Source organism: Tamandua tetradactyla, chromosome 4 (genome assembly GCF_023851605.1).
Source record: "Tamandua tetradactyla isolate mTamTet1 chromosome 4, mTamTet1.pri, whole genome shotgun sequence".
Taxonomy (NCBI): Eukaryota; Metazoa; Chordata; class Mammalia; order Pilosa; family Myrmecophagidae; genus Tamandua; species Tamandua tetradactyla.
In genome coordinates this window covers 99,146,424-99,158,642 of record NC_135330.1, presented here as the reverse complement: position 1 = coordinate 99,158,642, position 12,219 = coordinate 99,146,424, and positions in this window count along the sequence as shown.

Sequence of the window (12,219 nt, the reverse complement as noted above, 5' to 3'; positions counted from 1 at the left end):
CAGTAATCATTTACTTCAAGTTTCTGTTGTGCTTGAATGTAATTTTCCATGATACACCATGCAGCAACCTCTATTTCTCTTTTGTGCACACACAAACCATACAAACAAACCACACACTGACCTCTGACTTTCTCCATCTGTTTGGAAAAATTATTAACCCTTCTGTTGACCAGATTTATAACTTTTTCCCAGAAGCCAGCTGGGATTCTAGCTGAAAAACTGTTTCATAAGGGTCATGACTTCACACTTTCCCTCCATAAGAACATGTTAGGTCCACAGAGCCAGGAAATACCTTGGCTAATTTTCAAGCACTGATCTTGAGCCATTTGCTCTCTACTTTCCCAAACTCAAAGCTTCCAGTAAAATCTTTGCTACAGAGAGCAGCTTAACTCAATATATTAGCACCCTATAAATATCCTATAAATACAGCAGATTCCCATTGACTACCTTGGTCTCCAACCAATCATTTGCATGGACTTGATTTTTATCTTTATCTCTAAGAAACTGCTGTGTCCTGCTTCTGACGGCACAGTCAGCCATCTAGTAACACAACTCAACCATGCTACAAATATCCCCCTCTGTTTCTGATATGCAAAGATATTCACTTAAAGTTTTCTTTCATAAAAATATTTGTTTTAATATGTAATACTCATACATTTTATATGCCTATTTTTTTGTCTTTTGTATGCATGGAGCAGAAGTTTTTCACACTTATTTTCTGTTACTTCTTCTATTATGTGCCCACTGTTATTTTTGTTTGTTTGGACCTTACAAGCATGACATTAAATTTGTTACCATTCTGATGGGAATAAATTAGTATTTTATTGTTTCAAATTGTTGTGTATGGATTAGTAATGGAAGTGGCCATTTCTTCATACATTTGTTAGCCATTGGAACATCGATTGTGGAGGATTTTATAAGTTGCTGATTTCTGGTCTGCTTTCATAAAAGCTAAGGTTTTGTGTTTAAAATATCCTTGACACACTTAAAATCATTGTATTTCTTATTATGAAATATCTTATACACATGAGTATATATCTAATAAATATTTCCAAATTAAAACAAAATAAATAACCACATGTAATTTATTTATATATATATATGAAATCTACATCAAAAACTCACACAAAGCATTGGTGGACTCTTCCCACCTTCCCTAGAGATCTACAACATCTTAAACTTTAGTAAATCCCTTGTTTTTATTCATTTTCCACATACCTAATTCAGGTATTGCTTCCATATACCCAACTTCCTCCTATTATAAACGGGGATTTGGTTAGTTTATTTGGATAAGAATTTGTGACAATAGAAGTTCTTTCAGAATGATTATGTAGAACTGAAAGAACTGATCATAATATACTGACTTGTTAATTTCTAAATTTTTCAAAGCAAAAGTACAATTTTATACTCCTACTTCTAGTACATCAGAGTTCGTTTTGCTCCACATCTGGTACAGGCCAGCAGTTAATATATTCTGGATGATCGAGAGAGATATCAAATGATGCCCTAAATCATTAATAATTAATTATGGAAATTAAACTCAAACCCATTAATTTAAACACAACATGAGCATGTATCATTAGAGTTAATGGTTTGCTTATGATTATTTTAATCTTTTTTAAGCATGAAAAATTAAGTGTACCAAATTTTGTTGAATATGCAAATTCAAATATGCATACTCAATGAGTTTTGACAAATGTGTACTCCCAATGAATGATGTTGAAATCAGCATCTCTGCAGAAATTTCTTCTCACCCAGGTTCCCTACCCAAGCTCCATGGCACAAAACACTGTTTGGATGTTTCTACCATGGATTAGTTTCCTATTATAGACACTTAAATAAGTGGAATCCTACAGTATTTACTATTTGGTATAAGTTTTCTTTCACTCAGAATAGTGTTTGTGAGTGTTGTTACATATATTAATAGTCGATCTATTGTATTTTAGCTGAAACTTTAGAGTTGTTTGTAGATTCTTATCAGTTGCAAATTATAATAGAGATTCAAAGTGTCCTTTTCCTGTTTTCACAATGAAACATTCTTCAAAACTATAGTATACTATAATGATCAGTATATTGATGTTGACAAAATTCACAAGTCTTGCTCAAATTTATTCATTTTTACTTGTCTCCTGTATGAGTGCCTGTGCATGCATCTGCTTAGTGTTGTGCAATTTTATTATAAGTAAAGATCAAGAACAGAAAGATTCCATCAACGCAAGAATTCCTCATGTTGCCCATTTATAACCACACCTACTTCTTCCATCTCCCTATTCTTGTTTATTCCCAGTTGCAGAGTTCCCTTATTACAAAGAATGCTATGTGACTGGAATCATATATAATATATAACCTTCTTAGTTAACTTTTTTCACTTGCTGTAATTCTCTAGATATACAACCAAATTGTTACATGTAACAACAGTTTGATTATTTTTCTTGTTGAGTATCTTTCCATGTTATTGCTGTTCCATAGTTTTCTGAATAAGAACACAATTACAGCATACAACTTTGCCTTGTTCCTGATCTTAAAAGAAAATCAGTTTTTACCACTAAGTATGAGTTTATATGTGTGGTGTTTTTAAAATAAAAGCTTACTTTTGTATATTATTGAGTTCAAATTGCTAATATTTTGTTGAGGCTTTTTTGGTTTAAGTTCAAGAGAAATATAACTCTGTGAAATCTTTCTTTCTCTCACTTTTAAATGCTCTTTCTCTAGTTTCGGTAATATTGTCCATGTAAACTGAAGTGGGATGTGCTCCCTCATTTTCTGTTTTTTTAGCTATTTTGTGGAAAATTGGTGCTACTTTTTTCTCTAAACATTTGGTAAAATTATCCAGTGAGACATCTGAGCATTGAGGTTTTCTTTTTAGTTAGATTATTAATTATACATTCAACTTATTTCATGGTTATAGGGTGAGGAAGGTTACAATTTTATTTTGGTTGAATTTTGGAACTTTACTTTTTTCAAGGATTTGTCCATTTCTTCTTAGTTTTCAAACTTCCTTATGTAATTTTTTGTCATATTTCATTATTATCATTAAATGGCTACAAAATCTATAGAGATACCTGCCTATTGATAAATTTGTTGGTGATTTGTACCGTCTTTTAATCTATATTAGTATTTTTTAGTCTTTTTTATATTTTATTTTTTGAAAAGACAGCTTTGTTTTATTGATTTTTTTCTGTTGTTTTCCTATTTTCAGTGTCCTTGATTTCCACTTTTATTTCATTATTTCATTTCTTCTGTTTGCTCTGTCTATGTTGCTTTTATTTTAAATGACTTGAAGCCATTCCTTTTTCCTAATGTTACCATTTAGAGCTGCATATTTTCCCCTAACACTGCTTGTAGCTGTATCTCGTACATTTTCATATGTTGTAATTTTATTTTAATTGAGTATATATATTCTTTCATTTAATGTGAGGCTTCCTTTTTTGACACATGGTTTGTGAGAGGTATGTTGACTTATTGCTAACATTTTGAAAATTTTGTTTTCTCTCTGTTATTGAATACTAGTTCAAATCCTTTAGAACTAAGAAGCATACTCTGTATTACTCCAGTTGTTTAAATTTTTCAACGTAATTCTTGATCCATGATATGGCCTAACTTGGAAAATATTCCAAGGGCCCTTGTAAATAATATTCTGCTATTGTTGAATGGGAGTGCTCTATGAACACTGATTAGATCCTGTTGACAGATGGTTTTGTTTGGGTCTATATCTTTGCTAGTTCTCTGTTTAAAATTTTATTATTTACAGAGAAGTGTGTGTTAAATCTTCAATTACAACTGTGTGTTCTCTAATTCTCTTTTCAGATCTATCAGTTTTGTTTCATGTATTTTAAATCCCTTTTGTTCACTGCGTGCACATTTACAATTGCTATGTCTTCTTTGATTGTTTTTTTAAATCATTATACAGTACCCTTCATATTCCCCATTAATTTTCTTTGCCCTGAGATCTACTTGATCTATTATTAACATAATAACTCCCACCAATTATTGATTATTGTTTGCATAATATTTTGTTTTCCATATTTTTACTTTCATATTAAATTTGTTGAATTTGGAGTGAGTTTCTAATAAACAGTACAGCACTTGCCCATTCATTTTTATCCACTCTGCCAATCTCTATCTTTTAATTTATTTATATTCTTTCAGTATTTACATTTAAAGTAATTATTGGTATATTAGAACTTACATCTGCTTTTTGTTATTTTTCTCTTTGTTTATTCTTGATCATTTTAAAATTTTCTCTATATTATTAGAATATTTTAAGGATCCATTGCTGTTTCGTTCATACTGCTTTTGAGCATATCAAACTGTATGTTTTTCTTATAACAGTTGATATTTTTTAAAATTTTGATTCAAACATCAAATATGTCATGAGAAACTTAAACTTACAATAAGTATAGCCTATATAACAATGTCTATTTTTATACATTCCATTGTTCTTCCTTCTTTGTGTAGTTTCCAATCTTATTCTGTTATCCTTTCCTTTCTACTTGAAGAGATTTCCTTTGTCACTCCATAATGGTAGATTTGCTAGAAACAAATTCTCAGTTTTCCTTCATTCCTGAAGGGTACTTTTGCCAGGTACAGTATTTGTGGTTAACACATATTTTTTATCTGTACTTGAAAAGTATTGTGTCACTTCTTTCATCTGTACATTATTTCAGAAGATAACTCAACTGTTATTCAAATTCATGTTCCTCTATAGGTAATGTGCTTTTCTATCTCACTGCCTTCAAGATTTTGTTAGACTTTAGTTTTAAAAAGTTAATTATTTTGTGGCTTGGCATGAACTTCTTTGAGTTTGTCCTATTTGGGTTTTCTCAAATTTTTGAATCTATGGATTTACAATTTTTGTCAAATTTGGAGATTTGGGGCCATTATTTATATAAATTATTTTCAGGTCTTCTGCTGTTCTTCTGGGACTCAGAAAATAGGAATGCAAGATATTTTATTATCATCCCACATGACCCAGAGACTTCTATTTATATATTCTGATCTACTTTTTCTAAGATAAAGTGCATTTTATTAATCTTTTCTCACGTTTACTGTATCTATCTTGTCATCTTCACTCTCCTATTGAGACTCTCATTAACTATTTTATCACATTATTGTAATTTTTAGTTTTATAATTTGATTTGTTTCTTTCTTATAAGGTCTATTACTTTTCTGATGTTTTGCATTTTTTCAGGGAATTCATAATTACTTGTTGAAGCAATTTATGATTGCTACTTTCAACTCTTTGGTTTCAATGCATTTACCATCTTTGTAATCTTGGAAATGGCATCATTTGATTGTCATTTCTTGTTCAAATTGTTATTTTCTTGGTTTTGATATATTTTCTATTTTATTTTGGGTATTTGAAAATGTGCTAGGATACTCTTGATCCTACTTAAATCTTCTATTTTAGCAGGCAGTCATTCTATAGTACAACCAATGCAACTTTGATCTGCATAGTTCCTCCTTCTCAACTTCAGCTCTTAATAGATCCTTGCTGCATACTATTGTGAATAAATGAAGGTTGAGAGGTCCAAAGTCTGGTATATCTTCTGCCTGCATAGATGGATGTGAAATGCTGGACCTAGATTATCTTCAGCCATTTTTGAAGTTTAGGAAACAAAATCTGCTCAGGTTGCACTTGCAGGTGGAGGTGTCACCTGTTGCTACTGGGTGTGGAACAAGGAATGGATGAGTCTGCCTGGGTTCTGCTTTGCTTCTGCAGTACTAAGACTGATCTCTTTTTAAAGGTGGCCATGGAGCATGATGTAGCTTCACCCATCCAGGTTTCACTGTACAACTGCTGCTGGAGATCAATCTTCCCATTGAGCTCTGCTGGTCACTTTCAAGGCTTCCCCTTCCCCAGTCCTTTAGTCAAGGAGAGACAATTTTTACTGTTTTTAGTTAAAACTGTTATTTGTTTGGTTTACTTTGTCAACAAATGTTAGTCATTCCAGGAAGCAGGCCTCTCTGGTGTAGAATTCAGTGTGTATGAGAGGTTTAAAGAAGAGCACAGGGAGAGGAAATTGTGGGAAGGTGGCAGAGTAGGGAGACCCAGGATTCAGTCTTTCCACCAGAGCAGCTACTATAAAGGCAAGAACTGACTGAAACTACGTTGAAACTCCAGATGTCAAATGACCACTGTGAAGAAACCAGGGAAGAGAGGAAGGAAAAGGCTAGTAAATCACCTTAAAGAAGGGTAAATTGCTCTCTAAACATGGAGATGTCCATTATCTGTCTCTCATTTTTGTGGCAGACCACCTTGGAATTCAGCTCCCAGGTAGCTCACTGGTGAAAAAAAGGGGGAAAAAATCCTCTTACCCAAAACCAGGGATGGACCTGGCCAATCACTGATCGCATCTTCTGATTAGCAATTAGGATCGTGGGGACCCAGCTGTAAGGACAGCCATTGTTGTAACCTACCCCAGATAGAGGTGGCAGTGGAGGAGATAGAAAAAGTACTCTTCCTCAGGCTGTAAAGGACAAGGTCAATGCCTGCATTCAGTGAGAAGGTCAAGAAAACTCTGCTTTGGTGAATCATTGAGAAAGTTCTTGACATTCTTCCTGTTCTCCACCTTTGGGAATTTTTAGCTGGCCTGTGCCAACTTCATGGTTCTCTGCCACTCTTTCCACTGAGAAATACTGACTTGGGAAACTCCTCTCTGACATTCCCTCCTCGAAGAATTTTACTAACAGTAACAGCAGGTTTAGACAGTGGAAAAAAATGACAGATGCTGACAGGATAGGACAAATACTTGCTTGTTTTAAACATCAAGGAGAGGGAGTTCTGATTGTTGGGAAATACTGAGGGTACTCAAACTCCTGTACTCAGGGAAATGCCAATTAAACTAACAAGTATAAACTCAGGGCAAGACACAGGCACAGAAAATACTTTGAAGTGTCCACATACTGCATTTTCCTTGGCAGAGCTTCCTGATAGGAGAACTGAAGCTTGAGGAAATCTTGGTCTTATCACCAGCTGGTTACAAAATCGAGAAAAACAGGCATGTCAGGGGATAAATCTCAGAGTTAACACATGAAAATGTTAAAATGTACATTGTGCAACAAAAGAATATGACAAACAAAGAAACAGTAAATGATCCATACAAAGGAAGAGGATAAAAATCCAGAGCATATCAAGAAAGAAGACTAGAATGTGGATATACCAAGTAAGAAAACAATGAATGAGCAGCATAACAATCTTAGTAAAGGAGGCAAATTTAAAAGTGGAATCAAAGAGAGTTTGAGGATCATAATAACTGAAATGAACAGCTCCCCAGAGGGGTTCAAAAGCATATCTGGTTGGCAAAAGAAAAGAACCAGTTAACTCAAAGATGATACAATTGTAATGAGTCAGACTGAAGAGAAAAAAGTAAAAAACAATTATGAAAAGGAAAAATACTGTAAGAAACTTCTGAGACACCAATAGGTACACCAATGTGCACATTATAGAAGTCCCAAAAGAAGAAAGAGAAAAGCAGAAGGAATATTCAAATAAACAGTGGCAGAAAACTTTCCAAACTTAGTAAAATACATGAACATGCACATACAAGAAGACCAGAGTAAACAAAACAGGATTAATATAAAGAAAAATAAACCTACCAAATATTGATCACACTAAGGAAAGCAGAAGACAAGGAGAATTCTGAAAGCTGGAAGAGTAAACCCACATGTTATGGGCAAGGGAATCCCAGTTAGGTGGATCTTTAATCTTATGGATTCGATTTTACTTCTTTTCCTAAAGCAATGAGAGTCACTTTCTATTTTTTATGTAACTTAAACATATCTGTTAGGATGCACTTAGGAAAACCAAAATTGTACCATTAATTGAAAAAATTCTTCCCAAAGATTTACTGGCAAAAAATATGTAACGTTATGTACGTCACTTCCTTGCAGCATCGATTTAACAGTAGTATACAGGAAATCATGCAAGTATTCATCAGTAGGAATGGGTTGAAAAGACTTCCACAGCATGCATGGACACACTGCAGCCAAAGAAAGTCACGAGGATGATATCCAAGAAAGTCTTGACTGAAATTGTGATGAAATTCTAGCACAATGAATTAATGATTTTTAATGACATTTAAAAATAGTTTATTAAAATCACTTCAATATCAAGCTGAACATAGTTATTTGAAAAGGAAGCTCCAGATAGAGAGAAAAATCCAAAAAATTTTTAAATGACAATTTCTGATGAAAAGACCGTAATCACATGCTGGATACAAAGATAGTGTGGGGATACAATTAAATTACCAAAGGAAAGAAATCTTGGCATGATGTAACTTATCACTTAATTGCTCAAAACCTAAAATATGACTTTTGACCATCCCATTAAAATGAGATTACAGGAGATATTTGAATATAACATAAAATAAGCCAGACAAATACAAACCCAAGATAACTAGAATTACATGATTACCAGATTAATATTTTATTGTTAAAAATGGGAAAGAGCAAAAGTAATTCACCAAAAATATTTATTATTCATGAAACAGTTACCTCATAACCTTATAACTAAAGCAGATTAAAAACTGACAGGAAAAATTGAATATTTTTCATTCTTAGCAAGAATATTGAATTACATGTTTTTCCCCTTCTTTCAAAAATGAGTAGATAGATAATTTTCCAGCTCCTCACTTAAAGGACTATTTTTCTCTGCTCCTCTTGATTCCCATATACCACCCTACTATTTACACATGAATTGTGTTAAAATGGATGAAAGTATGATTTTATAACTGTGGTATTAAATACAAAGTACATGGTTGATCCTAGAGTTCACTGTTTGTGTAGTGCAGTTCAATGGCTTTAATTTTTAATATTTTTGTTCTACTACCAAATATACAACATAATATTTCTGCTTTTAGCAAGAATATCTGTGCGTGTGTATTTCAGTGTTGTGAATTATATTCACAGTGTTAGGCTACCATAAACCACCATTCATTACCAAAATATTTCCATTGTTTCAAATAAGAACCCTGCACACTTTCAGCCTCTCTTCCAGTTCTTATCCCCGCCTAATCTCCTGATAACCTATATTCTAGATTCTGACACTGAGTTGACTTGTTCTTATTATTTTAAATTAGTGAGCTCATACATAATTTGTCCTTTTGGGTCTAGCTTACTTCACAGAAGATCATGTGTTAAAGGTTCACCCACATTATCACATGTATCAGAACGTCATTCCATTTTATGTTTGTTTATTCATTCGTTGCTTGATGGACAATTGGGTTGCTTCCGTCTTTTGGCAGTTGTGAACAATGCCACTATGAACATCAATGTGCAAATATTTATTCAAGTACCCACTTCAATTATTTTGGGTATATCCCTATTAGTGGGATTATCATATGGTGACTCCACAATTAACTTTCTGAGGAACTGCCAAATTGTCTTCCACAGCAGCTGCCACAGTTTACATTGCCACCAACAATAAGCAAGGAATGTTCTTATTTTCCACATTCTCTCCAAAACTTATAATTTTGTTTTGTTTTTTAAAGCAGTTATTCTAAGGGGTGTGAAATATCTCATTGTGGTACTAATATGCATTTCCTGATGGCTAATGATGTTGGGTATCTTTTCATTGTGCTTTTAAGCCATTTATATATCTTCTTTGGAAAAAATCTATTCATGTCTTTTTCTCTTTTTTTCCATTGGATTGCTTATCTTTTTTGTCTTAAGTTGAAGAACTTCATTATATATTCTGGACATTAAACTATTATTGGGTATGTGGTTTCCAAATATGATCTCTCATTGTTTAGGATGCCATTTTACTTTCATCATAAAGTCCTTTGATGTACAAAAGATTTTAGTTTTGATGAGGTCTCCTTTATCTATTTTTTTTTTTTTTTTGGTATGTTACTTGTGCTTCAGGGGTAAAGTCTAAGAATACATGGCCTGACAGGAGTCCTAAAGATACTTCCTTACATTATCTTCTAGGAGTTTCATACTTTTGGCTTTTATATTTATGTCCCTAATTCATTTTGAGTTGATTTTTATACACAGTGTGATGTAGAAATCCTACTCCTTTGTTTTTGTTTTTGTAACTGGAGAAATAGTTTATCCCTGCAACACTTATTGAAGAGAATATTCTTTCCAAATTAAGTGGTTTTTGCCCCTTTGTAAAAATCAATTGGCCAAAATTCCTGTTGCTGAAACTAAACAGTTTGCAGCATTTGTCATAGTAGTCCCTCATCTCAAACTAAGGTCACACCCATTACTCACATCTCAAGTGGATTTTTGTTTCAGATGCATGTCATAAAATTAGGACTCAAATTTATAAAACAAAAATTGTCACATTTCAAATCAAAAGCAATTGTTCTTTATTATTGACAATATCAGCTGTCAAATTGCTCTTGTTGCACCTTAAGTGTCTACTTACATTTCCTCTTCAATCAAAATTCAAATAAGACCCACACATACTGTTGATTTTTCTTTTGAGATTTCTTAATCTTTAACAATTTCTCCTCCTATTTTATTTTCTTGCCATTTATTTGTTGCTAAACATAAGCTCTTTGACCTATACAATTTCCCACACTCTGGATTTTTTTACAGTTCCAAAGTTATTGAACTTCTTTTTCTGTCCCTTTTATTTCCTATGATATGAACATTTTATTGAATTGTGGTTCTGTTGTTCTGCAAAGCATGCAGATGAAGCATGGTGCTTTTACTATTATGGGTCAAGAGACCCATAATATCTAGTGGTCTTCTTATTGTATTATCATATAATATTTAAAACACCTGAATCACTATGTTCAGGGTTCTTTTTATCTGTTCTATCCATTTAAAAATTCTCCATTAATATAATACTTAATAATTTAGCAGCCAATTGTGACTGAGGCTGCAAACTAACAATATTGAAATGTTTTCATTCATTTTGGATGTATTAACTTGAAATTTTCCATAAGTGAGCATTTTTCTTCATTTACTATTTTTATACACTGAAATGCTGTTCATTGGGACCTGAAAGGCAATCAGAGTTTTGTTTGCTTTTTGTGTTTGTATTTTGGTTTATTTGGTCCTTTCTGTATATGCTATTTTGTTTTGTCATGTGGTTTATCTTGCTGGAAATAGTCATTGCCTTACTGTGGTTTGAAGACATTTAAAATATTTCACTTTCAAATACATCCATAACTTGAATATAAAATTAAATTTATTTCTTTTATGTTGCTTTCAATGTTTAGAGATTTAAAAATGTTTTAGTTTTGTTGTATAATTATGTCAAATATTTATATGACCTAAGACTAAAAATTTTAAAATAAAGTACACACAGAAATGTAACTTCCAACCCTCTCTAGCTCCCATTGTGGACGCCCTGCCTCCAAAGAAAATCATCTTCATTTTATTTGGTGTAAACTTCCATTTTTTAATATATACAAATGTTACATTACTTTGAACTGAACATTTTTTCTCTTTATAATATATCCTACAAATAAGACCATAATGTTACTTCACATAAATATTTGTATACATATGTTTATGTAAATATACACACATATACATATATGTATATATCTATTTTTACAGATGTATATCACACTGTAAAAGATTGCTGTTCTGTATGTGTGTGAATATGTGTACACATATTCCTCATGCAACATTATATTTATGGTATTGATTCTTTGAAATCTTTGGAACTCATTTTTGTGGTGAAATGCATGATCTGCTTGTGTAGCTGTTCATATGTGCTTGTAAAAAATCTCTACTCTGGGGGAGAGTATATTATACTATAGTACAATACTGTTTTAGTTTATTAAAGTATGTTCAAACTTTTTAATTACATTATTTACGCCTTTGATATCTCTGCCCTGTCTCTTCTTGAGTTTTTGAACAGTTAGTAATATGAGTGGGAGAACATATACAATCACAATCGCTGTCTTATGAAATAATTTGTGGTTGATTTCTGCAACTGCCGTAGTTTTGCTTTGTTTATGTTGAGGGTATTTGCTAACCTCTATTTCTCATATTCTGCAGTTTTTAAAATAACTTTTTTCAGGTGTATATAATTTGTTGATGGCATATCTTTTATCTATTTTAATTTTTTCTATATATGATATCTTTTTTCTAGAGATAGAATTTACATTCATTTACAATTATATAGGGAACAGCAAGAAAATAAAAGAAGCCAAGCCAGTGTGATATGTGCAAACACTGCATTAGGCAGACTCTGAGCTTAAAGACAAAACAAAACAATAACATATTAATCAGTTGTCAAATACAAGAAACAAG